General features: G+C 43.7%; 1 protein-coding gene across 3 annotated transcripts in view; it reads right to left on the bottom strand.

Moving 5' to 3' along the window:
* LOC118423737 (transformation/transcription domain-associated protein-like) overlaps nucleotides 1–15,356 on the bottom strand; it is a 230,878-nt gene that overhangs the window by 44,327 nt on the left and 171,195 nt on the right. The window lies entirely within an intron of this gene.

Here is a 15,356-nt window from a genome sequence, read left to right as displayed (position 1 = left end):
GTAAGAAAATTGACTTTGTAAAAATAAAAGGATCAATTTACAGTATTGAATTTGCTGTATAATAATTACAGTATCAAATGTCAGTTACTGAAAAAGATTCCATCCTTCCAAATTACTCTGAGCTTAAAAATGTGTAAAGAATCGGATGAATCAGTTTTTAACCACTCCTCTGTAAGCTGCCAGGAGATTAAATCCCACTTCTAAAGGCTTAAACCTGTCCCTAGGTGGAACTAATATGGGATAAATTTGGGCATCCGTCTTTGCTTGTCGTATTGAGGTCACCACATTACGAACATCAAACAACGCTCATATTTGCCGAAAGACGTCACCGTGGCGCCTCACCCCGCGGCGACCCCAAGCATCATTCCGACTTACGCAAACCGGATTCACCCCTATTCCCCCCCGGATACACTATCTTCTTCACCTAAAACTTTCCATTGATCATGTATTAAATCCACGTCTCTAAACGTTGCTCATTTTTTCACAAACCCAACTACAGCACAGACGAGGGTTCGACCTATATAAGCGCTATCGTCTCATTTTCCGGGTGCACCTTGCAGTTTTTTTTACCTAAATCTTTCCATCCATCATGTTTTAAAGCTGCATCTTTAAATGCTGCTCATATTTTCACAAACCTACATGCACATTATACACAGATGAGGTGGAGATGTACATTAAACACAGATGAGGTGGAGTTCGACCTATATAAGCGCTATCGGCTCATTTTCCAGGCACACCTTGCAGTTTTTTAACCTACATGTAAAACTTTCCATTGATCACGTTTTAAACCCACGTCTCTAAACGCTGCTCATTTTTTCACAAACCTACCTACAGCACAGACAAGGGTTCGACCTATATAAGCGCTATCGTCTCATTTTCCGGGTGCACCTTGCAGTTTTTTAAAACCTAAATCTTTCCATTCATCATGTTTTAAAGCTACATCTTTAAATGCTGCTCATATTTTCACAAACCTACATGTACATTAAACACAGATGAGGTGGAGTTCGACCTATATAAGCGGTATCGGCTCATTTTCCGGGTGCACCTGTGCAGGTTTGTGGATCGATACCGGGAGAAAACAATGGCTTTTGTTCGACATCCATCACTCCAGGCAGCTGCGAAAGGACCTCTTAATGCTGCTGCTGCTGATTTACTGAGAGGCTTCATTACAATACAAGATTCTAACGTCTGTAGGGAGGGGCAGTCGGCAGTATAACATGTTCGCTGGTGGTGAAAACCAGTCAGCCAGTTCACTCATAATGTTGTACTACAAAATGTAGGTTATGGTACTTATGATAGTAGATGTACTCTTGATACATGACAATACTAGTAACATGTCAGTAGGCTGGTACAAGGCAGCAGTATAACGTGTTCGCTGGTTGTAAAATCCAGTCAGCCAGTTCACTTAATTGTACCAGGCATAGTACTTGTGATAGTTCTCTTGACAATAACATGTTTGCCAGGTTGTCAGATTGTACAGTCAAACCTGAGCCTCTAAATAAGGGGAGACCCAAGAACCAATTTTACTTAATATGATAATATTGATGATATTGTACCAAATTACTGACAGTACTCGTGATGGCACCCTTGATACATGACAATGTGTGCATCACATGTATCTATAGTACATTTTGTGTATAAGCTATTCTTTAGTTGTGACCTGTAATTGGCCCTGGGGGCATAATTGTACATGTCTTCATTCATTTGTTAACTCGTTCATTTACATGTGTTCATTCAGTTCTTCACTCGTTCATTTATAATTATATAATTAGTAGTAAGGACAGCCTGGCAATTGGGGCCACTTTTTGCTGGTTCCTTAGATTATCATCCCCACTTCTTTACAAGTCTAGTGTCCACCGCAGAATGATATCATATACATTCAATGGAAATACCTTGTATATTATTTAATCATACACTTGATATTCCTTGATATGAATGTACACACTCAACTTTTGACTGCACTCTCATCATTAACCTCGCTCACCCCATAACTAATATAGAACTGGCACCTAAATGGCTACGTCAATGTGCTAATGTTTAATGACGTCATCCACATTCTGGGATCTCACAAGTCTGTACAGCTGTAAAATAATAACATATCTACCCAGATATGAGTACTGACAACTCTAATTCTTCTCGAAAAATCCCAATGCACATCTGACCGCTTCCAAAATCATATCCAGTTGCTTGAATGAGTTGCTATTTGACGTCAATCATATTCTAGCTTTGCACAACCTCTGTGCTGTAAAATAATAACATATCTACCCAGATATGAGTACTGACAACTCTAATTCTTCTCGGAAAATCCCAACGCACGAGAGACGTCAGTGCCAATCACCAGGAGCGCGAAGGGCGCTGACCCTTGACCCTCGGGTTGATCTGATGATATCATAGATTGGGTAATTGGATTACACTGTAAATTATTCACAACTGATCTGACAGGTCTGGTTTAGTGGGAGGGGATGGCTACAGAAGACTGGGCATGTGTGTGTGTGTGTGTGTGTGTGTGTGTGTGTGTGTGAGTGTGTGTGTTTGTGTGTAAATTATTCACAAGTGATCTGACAGGTCTGGTTAGGGATAGGGTAGGGCTACACAAGATTGGGCATGAGTGTGTGTGTGTGTGTGTGAGCGTGTATGTGTGTGCGTGTGTGTATGTGAGTGTGTGTGTGTGTGTGGCACTAGGGTATATACTCCTTGTGACCTCTTAGAAGTCATTAGGGCCTTGATAATTTTTGTTTATGAAGGTTAGATATCCAGTTAAACAATATCCAAACACAATTCAATCTCTACAACTAGATAAAAAAACGTAGATCTACTTCCAGACGTTTCGAGTGACATCCATCACTCTTCTTCAATGTCACTAGAATGAACTGCAAGAAACAACAAGTGCATTCTAACTAGAAAATATGGTTGAACATGTAAGGATCACATGCAAATGTCACCCATAAGAGCAATTCCTTGTATGCACCAACAGCCTCCAACCAGCCCCCAGCCCCGACAGTGATTTCTACTAAACGTCTTCAGTAGATGCCAAGGTGAGAGCACTTTCCCATTCAGCACAGGTGACTCTCAAAGCCCCGTCCCGAGATGTGCACCCAAAAGGTGTGCTTCCCTGACACAAGCCTTCAGGTAAACGCTAACACGCACACACACGGGGCCTCACCCCAACGTTCCACCCCCATTATCACCTGCCCAGGTAAATGCCGTGTCATCCCGACTTTCACACCTGTCGGCACGATTACACACCTGTGGTTCTGACCTCCGGCACACCTGAATCCCAATTTCCCCCTGAGGCACCTGAAAGTTTCCGTTATAACGTCCCCTCAGAGACTCCGTGTTGATTTTCGGCACCATGAATCAAAACTTGCCGGCTGTGTCCTCTCCACACCTCAGCACACACCAGCCTGACAATACCACTTACATGTACACACTCCTCTCATTGAGGACAACACCAGAGTTTATCAAAAAATGCCCCCAATTGCAGGTAGAAATAACGGTTTATCATGCTCTACACAAAGGGACCTTAAGTAACCTGACCTTCTGTGCGACCAAATCACATCTCGGTAACCTGGTGACATGCAGTCGAAGAAGAGCCACATTTCAGCCCCCCCAGCCTGACAACACACTTCACACACTTCTTTAATTTAAAGGAATAAGCGCTACACCTTCAGAGCTCAAACTAACCACCAGTTTAGAGGAAAATGCACTGGACTGCAGGTAGAAATAATGGCTAAAAATTATATTACTGTATATCTACAACTGGATAAAATCTAAGATTTACTTCTGGACGTTTCAAGTGACATCCAACACTCTTCTTCAGCCTCACACGAATACAAGTACATCTAACTAGATCTAACTAGATTTCATTGTTTTGAATTGTTTCTGCCCCCTTTCAAAGGCAAAGTGCTACATTATCAGAGCTCAAACTAATCACCAGTTTACGGGAAAATGCTCCGGATTGCAGGTAGAAAAAGTGGCTACGTAAAGGGCATTCAGGCCCCCCTAAATGACACTGAGTGTAGGATTGCTTTCAAACCATTTTTTGGACCAAAACCGCTGATGGCAGTGGGCCTGCAAAACTGCGACTAGGAACACAATTGCCCTGCAAAGAAAGCTATCGCGGTGTTCGTTCCCAACCGACCTTCTGCGCAACCGAATTACGCCCTGGTAACGGTGACCACATGCGGTCAAACAATCCCAGGGACATGAAATCAGCCAATTTTCCCGGGGCTCGCACAAAAACGTTACCGTCCTCTCCAATTTGCGGAGTCATTCACTCCCATCAGAATGGCCCCCATAATTTTCCAGAACGCAGGCCCCTGGCATGATCCGGCAGTGCGCTGAAGGGCCCAAGTCGGTGGAAAATTGTCAGCGTGACATTTCTAGCCCGTAGGTGGTAATGGCAGGGGCTTTGTGTGCATGACAATGCTATATGGGGAGGTCTGACATCAGTAGGATTGTAAAGTGAACACAAGTTTCAAGTTGGTGGAAAATTGCTTTCTAAGACCGTAGGGTGTCTTTCTATGACATTTGCGGCCCCTATAGGTGGTAATGTCAAAGTCTTTGTGTGTATGACAGTGCTATTAGGTGTTACAAAATTAGCAAAACTACTTCAAAATTATCCTGTAAATTTGAATACAGGTTTCAAATTGCTGGAAAATTGGTTACAACACTGTAGGGTGTCTTTCTATGACATTTGCGGCCCCTATAGGTGGTAATGTCAAAGTCTTTGTGTGTATGACAGTGCTATTAGGTGTTACAAAATTAGCAAAACTAGTTCAAAATTGTCCTTTAAATTTGAATACAGGTTTCAAGTTGGTGGATTATTGGTTACAACACAGTTGGGTGACTTTATATGACATTTGTGGACCCTATCGGTGGTAATGTCAAAGTCTTTGTGTGTATGACAGTGCTATTAGGTGTTACAAAATTAGCAAAACTAGTTCAAAATTGTCCTTTACATTTGAATACAGGTTTCAAATTGCTGGAAAATTGGTTACAACACAGTAGGGTGATTTCATATGACACTTGCGGCCCCTATAGGTGGTAATGTCAAAGTCTTTGTGTGAGTGACAGTCCTATTAGGTGTTACAAAATTAGCAAAACTAGTTCAAAATTGTCCTGCAAATTTGAATATAGGTTTCAAATTGGTGGAAAAATGGTTTCTAAGACCGTAGGATGTCTTTCTAGACATTTGTGGACCCTATTGGTGGTAATGTGTGTCTTTGTGTGCATGACAATTAGAAAATCAGCAAAACTAGTATTTCAAAATTGCCTTAAGTGAATTCAGGTTTGAATTTCACTTGGTGGAAAATCGCTTACAGCACTGTAGGGTGTCTTTACGTGACATTTTGGTCATGATCCAGTCTTTGTGTGCCTGACCGTGTTAAGAGGAGTTACAAAATCGGCAAAACTACTTCCAAAATGTTACAACAGTTTACTGTGAAGTGAATACAGATTTGGAGGGGTGGAAAATTGTTTCCATGACTGAGGAGAGCCAGGTTTGACATTTGTGTCTACCCAAAGGTAGTAAATGTTCCTAAATATAGTACATACCTTTGTGTGCACGGTACTAGTCGTGGCACAAAAAAGGTAGCAGGCCGAGGGGAAAGACCTACTCGAGAAAACTTTAACCTACCCTGTAACCATTTCCAGAGACACTAAAGTAGCAGTGCTTTTATTATATCAAGTGTAGTATCCAGTATTTGATTATACTGCTGCTGGGATCCCTGACACAGGGGTAGGCAGCAGTCGGCTAGTCTTTTTAAAAATTTTATTTCTTATTAATTAGAGTTCAACGCAAAACAAGGCTCATGGAGCCACTCAAGCGTTTTGGGTTACGTTACTGCATTGTGAAGAGAGATGTCTGTTAACCCTTAACTTAAACAGTTTCAGATTGTACCCCGTGGGGAAGCAAGTCCGCGGAAGCGCTACACACAGCGCTTCCATGCAGCACTGTCCAGTGGGCCAACCCGTTAGACTGCACACCTCGAAGTATAATATATCTATAATCAATGTTGATAAGATGCCATATGGGAATATTGGGCCTTTCCAGTCAGAACAACTAAGAATGAAATTTTCATTTTAACTTCGGAGGATTTAATCAACTCTCACCCAGGTAAGACGTGAAACGGGTGTGGCAGGTGCGGACTCGCGGCGCTCCGAACCCGCCCCGCGGTTGACCTCGCCCTCCCCGTGTCACTGCCAAGTTCGCCAGCATGAAATCTCCATTAACAGAAGTTCATATTTACAGCCGAGCGGTGGCCAGGCCCCGCGACCTTCCATCAAGCCTGGATCTATCCCAGAGAGACAGGCGGGCATTGATCCTAACCATAACAGATGGGACTTCTCGTCCGGCATAGCTTCGGGCCTGTCCAAATCATTTACTTGGTTCAGGACCATTTTCACAAGAGAAAAACAAAAAGTTACAATCCAGCATTGATCCTAACCATAACAGATGGGGCCTTCTCGACCGGCATAGCTTCGGGCCTGTCCAAATCAGTTACTTAGTTCAGGACCATTTTCACAAGAGAAAAACAAAAAGTTAGAATCCAGCATTGATCCTAACCATAACAGATGGGACATTCTCGACCGGCATAGCTCCGGGCCTGTCCAAATCAGTTACTTAGTTCAAGGACATTTCACAACAGGGAAACAAAAGTTAGAATCCAGCATTGATCCTAACCATAACAGATGGGGCTGGGCCTCTACTGGACCGGCTGGGCCACTACAAGTCAGTTACTTGGTTCAGGAACATTTTCACAAGAAGAAAACAAAAAGTAAGAACCCAGCATTGATCCTAACCATAACAGATGGGGCTGGGCCTCTACTGGAACGGCTGGGCCTGTCCAAGACAGTTACTTGGTTCAAGAACATTTCAGCAAGATGAAAACAAAAAGTTAGAACTCAGTATTGATCCTAACAGATGAGACCGGGCACCGGCCTTATAACAGTACTGCTCTGGGCCACAACACGTCAGTTACATGGTTCAGGAACATTTTCACAAGAGGAAAACATAAACTTAGAAGCCAGCATTGACCCTAACCATAACAGATGGCCTTAAGATACACTTTCTTCTCCAGTTTCCTCACCTTGTCCATTACAGTAAAGTGTGCTATATACTCACTCCCTCACTATCCGGTTTAACGTCTGTTGTTCCCCATCCCTTGGGGGTTAGACTATAGTACAGAGATAAGAGTCATCAGCAGGGCCATTATAAGGACATAACTGCTGAGTGATACACCCGTGTGTTGGCTTCCTCACGCACAGGTGCCAATAAAATGGGAAAGGCGATTCATCGTGACCTGAGCCTTTTAATTCCTGACACATTAGACTATTACTGTGTGGGATGGGGTTTCACCACTGGCTGGGATACAGGGAGTTGGGTTAAACCATTACTTATCAAGTAGGGAGACTGGAACATACCATTACTTAACAGGGGGCAGGGATAGGCCATCACTTTACAAGTAGGGGCACAAAAACATACCATTACTTTACAGGGGGTTGGGTTAAATCTATCACTTTACAAGGAGGGCACACAGGGAGTTGGGTTAAACCATAATGTTACAAGGGGGCGGGACCAGTTGGGTAGTTGGGTTAGACCATTACAGCAAGGGGGTTGGGGGCACACACATAGAGTTGGGTTAGACCATTACATTATGGGGGTGTCACTGAATGTAACTCAAGGAGTTGGATGACACCATTTCATTGGGAAGGGGGGCACAAAGCTTGACAACCACATCCACAAAATAAAAGCCTAAACTTAAAATGAATTTATGGTACACAAAAAATCCACCGGAAAAACAAAGGAATAGACGATAAAATCAACAACAGGTGAATGAGACTCTGCATATGTGTCTTTACTTAGGCAAGACTGTATGAGTGTTTTCAGCTGACCCGTTCCCTATTTCCTGTTTGCCAGTGGAAGTCTTTATCGCTATCTACCATGACAACAGGAGCGAGAGTACCCACTAGATCATGAGGCAGACTGAATACCAGGGGAAATGAGAGAGCTGCCGGTGCGAACCCCGAACGTCTCGCTATCTCTGATCCTCCTCAACCTCCATCAGCTCTGAGGCCAAACTGAGTTAACCTGTTGGTTCTTATCAAAGAAAAAAGAATGAACTGTTGAATCGGAAAATAAACTATAAGTCTAAATTCGAGTCGAAATAAAGGCACAAACAAACAAACAAAGTATCTGACTCGCATCTGTTTTTATGATGATTTCAAACATACTAATTTTTGCTTTGAAATAAATGTCCAAGAGCAAAGTAAATGTGCACGTTTGGGCCTCTGTTCCAATGATGTTTTCTTGCTGAAGCATCCAGATCGAAGGATACAAATTGTTGCAGCCTTCCCTTTGGTCCCACCAGACCTTATCTTTCTCCTCCAAACCTGATGTGCCATGAGGCACTTTGCCCTGTACCATGAAGAAGAAAAAACATGTGCAGAAAGCCACATTTTGTCAATTTCCCAACCACAGCATCGCCCTGTCCATTTAACCACGCACACACCATATTCTTCTCTATCTATGTGCCAGTAATGGACACATTACACACCCGATGGCTCTTCAGAACCAGGTCTTCACACCTCTTACTGCTCCACCATCAAATCTACCCACTCTGCGAAGGACTGATAGCTGCTCTGTCTGACTACACTGCCACTTGGTATCTTGTAAAGTGTTATATACATTATGTAGTAACATCATTCATGTATGGATATAGACTCTGAAATAGTAGGTAGCAAACTGCTGCAAACAGCAAAGCTGTTATATTAAGAGGAAAACTGTCCTGTTTTGGCTCCTTTTTTATTCTACGCCAAATCTACCCACTCTGAGATGGTCTGTTAGCCGAGTTGTCTGACCAAACTGCCACTTGGTACATGTATCTTGTAAAGTGTTATACAGTCAAACCTGCCCGAGCGACCACCTCTTCTCAGCGACCACCTGGCCATTTCGACCGCTTTTTCTCGGTCCCGATTTTTTTCCCATTGACTTAAGCATTAAGCGACCTTTTCTCAATGACCACCTGGCCAACGCGACCGCGACCGGCCCAAATTGGGACCCATAACGACCGCATCATTTTCAAAATTAAGGTTTTCATCGATTTTTGATGATGACTAGCGCGATTTTGTGCCGAAATCGTTGTAAGAAAATCCGAATTTAGTTGTAATAGAAGTTAAAAAAAAATCTATATCATAATAAAGTGAACGAATGCTGAAAAGTATATAGCCTCATACTTTTTTAAGAAAGATCTGTGTAGCTCATACCTTTTTAAGAAAGATCTGTACGTGTGAGTGCTTTTGTCCCACTGTACTGTACATTCACCCGTGGGTAAGTACGCTATCGGGACGTACCGGGCATCGAATTCGAAAGGTGCACCGTAGTTATTTCAGATCAAGAACATAGCGACACATAAAGGCTTGTATGGTAGTTAACTGACAGCATCAAAGTTCCCTTACTGTCTAAAACGTTAGTGTATAAATACTTGAGCTTTAAAACACTGTATCGTATAAAAACTCGATAAAAGCTTGGGGTTAAATTTACAATTTACAGTGTGCGTGTTGTATTTGACATTAAAGACCTCGCTTCTTTGCGTGCGTGCAGTGTGCTTGCTATTTGCCATAAACACAACGGAAACCATTTATACTTTGCATTGGGCATGTTTTGAGTCGATACTCTTCTCAGCGACCACCTGTCCAAATCGACCGTTTTTTTCCGGTCCCCCGGGTGGTCGACTTGGGCAGGTTTGACTGTATACATTATGTAGTAACATCATTGACGTATGGATATAGACTATAGAGAGTCTGAAACAACTGGGTAGAAACAGCTGCTGCAGTATAAAAACATTATAAAAACAGTTAGCATTTTGAGGCCTTTTTGTATCTATTCCAAATCTACCCACTACAGCCTGAAAGCAGCTCTGTCCGACTACACTGGTACTTGGTATATTGTTAAGTATTATAGTAGAATCATTGATGTATGGATATGGACTCTGAAATATCAGGTAAACACAGCTGCAGCAAACTGCACGGCTTATCTGTAAGAGAAATACAGTCCCGTTTGGGGGTATTTTGCAATGTACTTCAAATCTGTCCTCTTCACAATGGTCTAATAGCTGCTCTGTCTAATGGTACTTGGTACATGCATATTGTTATGAAGTGTTATAGTGGAATCATTCATGTATGGATATAGACTCTGAAATAGCAGGCAAACACAGGTGCAAACAGTAAAGCTTATCTGTAAGAGAAATACTGTACAGTCCTCCTTCTTCTTTTTTTCTTTTTGTACTGCTCAGCCCCCTTGACGGGGATTAATAGCAGTGCGCATGTTTGTTAGTTACGGGTGATAGTGCCTTAAAACACAGGGAAAATAAAGGCAAAACACAAAAGGACATAAACAACTGATGGGTGCAAGGGACAAGACAAGTGAGTGCGGTGAGTTAGTGTTATTTACATATATACAAAGACGTGTAAGGTCCTATTTTGAGACCTTTTGTATCTACTCCAAAACTCCCCACTCTGCGATGGTCTGATCGATAGCAGTGCTTTCTGGCTCAACTGCCACTTGGTATATTGTTAAGTGTTATCATAACATCATTCATGTATGGATATGGACTTCAAAATATCAGGTAAACATAGCAGGTAACAAACAGCATGGCTTATCAGTAAGACATATAAGTCCGTTTTGGGGCCTTTTTACATCTACTCCAAATCTGTCCACTCTATGATGGTCTGATAGCTGGCTAATGGTACTTGGTATATTGTAGAGAACACCACTGACGTATGGATATGGACTCTGAAATAGCAGGTAAACACAGCTGCAGCAAACTGCATGGCTTATCTGTAAGAGAAAAACAGACCCGTTTGGGGGTATTTTTGAATGTACTCTGTCTGGCTAATGGTACTTGGTAAATGTATATCTGTCTAAGTGTTATAGTAGAATCATTGATGTATGGATATGGACTCTGAAATATCAGGTAAACACAGCTGCAGCATACAGCATGGCTTATCTGTAAGAGAAACACAGTCCCGTTTTGGGGGTATTTTTTTTAATGTACTTCAAATCTGTCCTCTAACTTCCTATGGTCTAATAGCTGCTCTGTCTGGCTATAGAAATGGTACTTGGTATATGTATATGTTATGAAGTGTTATAGTGGAATCATTGATGTATGGATATAGACTCCGAAATAGCAGGTAAACACAGCTACAGCAAACAGCATAGCTTATCTCTAAGAGAAATACAGTCAGGTTTTGGGGCCTTTTTGAATCTATCCACTTCCCAATAGTCTGATCGCTGCTCTGCCTCACTATTGGCACTCGGTAGTGTGAGATGTCCTGAAGTATCTGCTGTCATTCAGGCAGTTCATGCATGATGGATGATGGTGTGTATCACTGATGAAGCCACTGATAATTAATTTGTGTGGAATTATACAAAAATTTATTCCATTTTCCTTTTCACCCAAATCCTCTTTAACTTGATATATCTATCACTGCAGTCAACTACAACAATTACCACTCACTCTCTACCACTATAATTATTTTTATTTCCGTTGACAAAATCATACGCTAGACTGCTCCTTTTCTATACCAGAAAAGCATGTGCATCAGTGTGGTAAAAGTATTTGGCTAAAAAATCATTCTTTTCCCATTCCCCCTAATACTTTAAACTTGATATATCCATCACTCCGTTCGACGTATCAATTACTACAACTATAATTATTTATTCCCTAAATCATACAAAATCATACGCTAGACTGCTCCTTTTCCATGCCTGGAGAGTGTGTGTGTCAGTGTGGCAGGAGTATTAGGCTAGCACAGTACATCTAAGCTATCAGCTTAAACACCACACATACACCAGCAAACATTAAAAAAATCCTTCTTTACCCATTCCCCAAAATTCTCTTAACAAGTTGATATATCTATTACTCCAGACGATGCATCAATTACTACTATAATTATTTTTTCCTAAATCATACGTAATTATATGCTCAACTGCTTTTTTCCCATGCCAGATTAAAGCATGTGCATCTTTGTGGCAGGAGTATTAGGCTAGCACAGTCATAGCTGTCAGCTACACGACACAATGAAGCAAACAGAAGAGCATAAAAAAATCATTTTTTCCCCATTCCCCTAATACTTTAAACTTGATATATCTATCACTCCCGTCAATGTATCAATTACCACCATAATTATAAATATAAATCCCCAAATCATACGTAATGATATGCTTGACTGCTTTTTCCATGCCAGATAAAAGCAAGTGCATCTTTGTGGCAGGAGTATTATATTAGGCTAGCACAGTACGTAGCTATCAGCTACAACACAGTCACATACCAGCAAACAAAAGAGGCCATTGCTAATTATTTTGTGTGGAAGTATTAAAAAGTCATTCTTTGCAACAGTACGATTATTTTTTTCCTCTCACAAAATCATACGCTATATACAAATGTACTGCTCTTTTTCCATGCCTGTGTGGCAGGAGTTATAGACTAACACAGTACATAACTGTATCTGCATCACACAAAACAGAAGAGCCTAAAACCACAATCAGCCGCTACCCCTGGCAATCCGCTCCCAAACCACCGTCTGCTCCAAACACACACCAATCACACAGACAGCCTGTTCACAGAGGGTCAACATTTGGGGTGACCTCTGACCTGCAGGGTGACCCCCTGCTGTAGGAACAAGGGGCCACCCCGGGCCCTTTGTCCTGTATTGTGGTACAGCCGCCGGTGGGGTAATACTTACACCGGGCCGACAATAGGCCCTGACAGCGCTTTACTGCGCTGAGCACACATACATCAGCGGGGCTTAATGTCCCTGTGATGGGAGCCCGGGAGATTGGTCCGCACTTCATTCCCCGCTTATTTGTGGCCTGTGTATCATTACTTAAGATTCGGAACAGATGTTTCCTAGCGGATGGAACGAGCGGCGCGGATGGCTGACGTATGAATCTGCCATCCGTCATCAACATCCATCAGCGCGCGCATCAGTCGACGTATGACGTCCCCGGGCAGAAATTAGCAGACTCGGGGAAAACCCCGCCGCCCATTAATAACAATATCTCCTAACCGCTAATGTCCAAACTCCATCGGAGAAACCATGAAAACGGACATCAAAACCTGGTAATGCTATTTTGAGCGTCTCCCATCAAATGTTCCATTTTCGAACAGTCGGAAAGGCCTCCCTTGCGATGCGGGCTGCAAGCATGCAGACCTTTTAGTGTGAAGACTTTTCTGTGAAACCTGCCGGCACAAATTGAGGCGTAAAACAAGTCTGGGGGCGTGGGTGCAGAGGGTTGTCACGGCAACGGTTGCCAGGGAAACCGATGTCGACCGGTCCACGTCAGGACGTGGCTGGGCCGGGCCGGGTGCCAGAGCACGTCCGGTGGAAAGCGTGCGCCGGCTGAACCGACCGTGCCATTACCGTCCCGTCGGGGTGAGTTACTTCGGCGGAGATGAGATGATCAGGACACAGCGCTACGCTCCGGGCCGGCGGCTTGTTCCTGGGACGGGGCCATCAGCCGGGGCCATCGCCGGGCAACAACTCGGAATACAAATCAGCAGGCCGGGCCAGCACTGGCCGGCACCCAGCTTGAAGTAACAGCAGGGCAGCAGGAGGGAACAGAAAGGAACAACACTACAGCAGGAGGAAGGAATAACACTGCGGCAGGCATACAGAAAGAAAGTCAACACTACAGGAGGCACTCTGAAAGGAACAACAGTTACACAGAGAGGAACAACAGTTCAGCAGGGCAGGAAAAGGAAACAACACTACGGCAGGCAGGCACTTTGAAAGAAACAACACTACGTACGGCAGGCACTTTGAAAAGAACAACACTACGTACGGCAGGCACTCTGACAGGAACAACACTACGGTAGGCACTTTGAAAGGAACAACACTACCTACGGCAGGCACTTTGAAAGGAACAACACTACCTACAGCAGGCACTTTGAAAGGAACAACACTACCGCAGGCACTTTGAAAGGAACAACACTACAGTGGTTACACAGAAAGGAACACCACTACTGCAGGCACAGGAAGGAGAATGCCGGGTGCTGAATAGCGCCGCCTGACCAGGGTAAGTACATGTAACCTTAGTGCTACGGGGGAGTAACTGCCTTTACACGAGTTAGGGATGTCTGTCAGGGCTGATGCTGGCTCCAACTGATGGGTCCTGAAATATTGTGTCGATGAAAGATTAATTTTGCTGGAAAGCAGATACTTTTAATTGAGTCGGCGAGTAAACCATCGCGCCGGCCGGCTCCCCGGGGATCATTGATCGTTTGTGCCATTATACGCGGGAATAAATATCCCTGCCCTGTAGAGAGGTTTGGTGCGGTCCACTCCGTTCTATTAATGCCCACCCATTTCTCAGCATTTGTAGAAGGTGCTGAATCCAATAAATCCGTCCGATGGTGCTGCATATTGATCAGGTCCTGTGCTTGGGGGGAGAGAAGCATACGTCGAGCCCACGGCAAGTACTCTGTGCCCAGCGCCTGCCCCATGCGGAAGTGCGAGAGACTCTCTCCCAGACAGCGTCAGTATGCGCCGCATGTTCCCCCCTCCACCACCCTGCCGATTGGTTCATCTGGCCGGTTCAACAGGATTATGACAAACATCGAGGCATGTGGATTCTGTCATGTTGTCTTTCCTCGACTCCAACAACTCTGCTCAGCTGTGCGCTCGCCTGTCGGACATCGACCTAGCAGGGGACAGCACCAGGGGTGCGGGGTTCCCTTCCCATAGGCTGATACATCCGGTACACATATATATATACAATCAGGATGCTGGATTTTATACAGCAGAGTGCAGGGATGGCAGGGTTTAATGCAGCAGGCCCCCAGCTATCAATCACTCCCCTTCCCCAGCCTTATGGTAGCAGACAGGCCCTTTGAAATGCCAGCGAACGTGTGCTAAGCCCGGACGCCGGTCTGTGTTAATGTGTGCCACTCTAGGCCGGTCAGAAGGCGGTTATACACAGAGCCTGCTCCCTGGAACAAACCCGGACGTTAACACTCGGCACTCATCCAGGCTTTTAGCCACCAAAGGTAAGCTTTGGTCACATTTCATTCCGGCTGCACTGTCTGAGTTTCATTTTATGAAAAACAATTTATGCCTATACCTTTCTGGTATCTCTACTTTAAGAGAATCAAGACAAAATATCAACAGACACACTTGAACTTTTTTGGCAGGAATACCAGTGTGTGTAATATTATAATGACTGAAAATATCACAATACAAATTTCAAAGACTCTAATTCGTGCCATTTCATTCCGGCTGCACCGTGTTGTGATTTATGAGGAGACAGATGACAGTTATGACAGAGCCTTGGGCTCGACACTTCTCCCTGCTCT

This window comes from Branchiostoma floridae, chromosome 10 (genome assembly GCF_000003815.2).
Source record: "Branchiostoma floridae strain S238N-H82 chromosome 10, Bfl_VNyyK, whole genome shotgun sequence".
Taxonomy (NCBI): Eukaryota; Metazoa; Chordata; class Leptocardii; order Amphioxiformes; family Branchiostomatidae; genus Branchiostoma; species Branchiostoma floridae.
The sequence above is the reverse complement of the archived record's forward strand: the minus strand, read 5'-3'. Positions and strand labels throughout refer to the sequence as shown.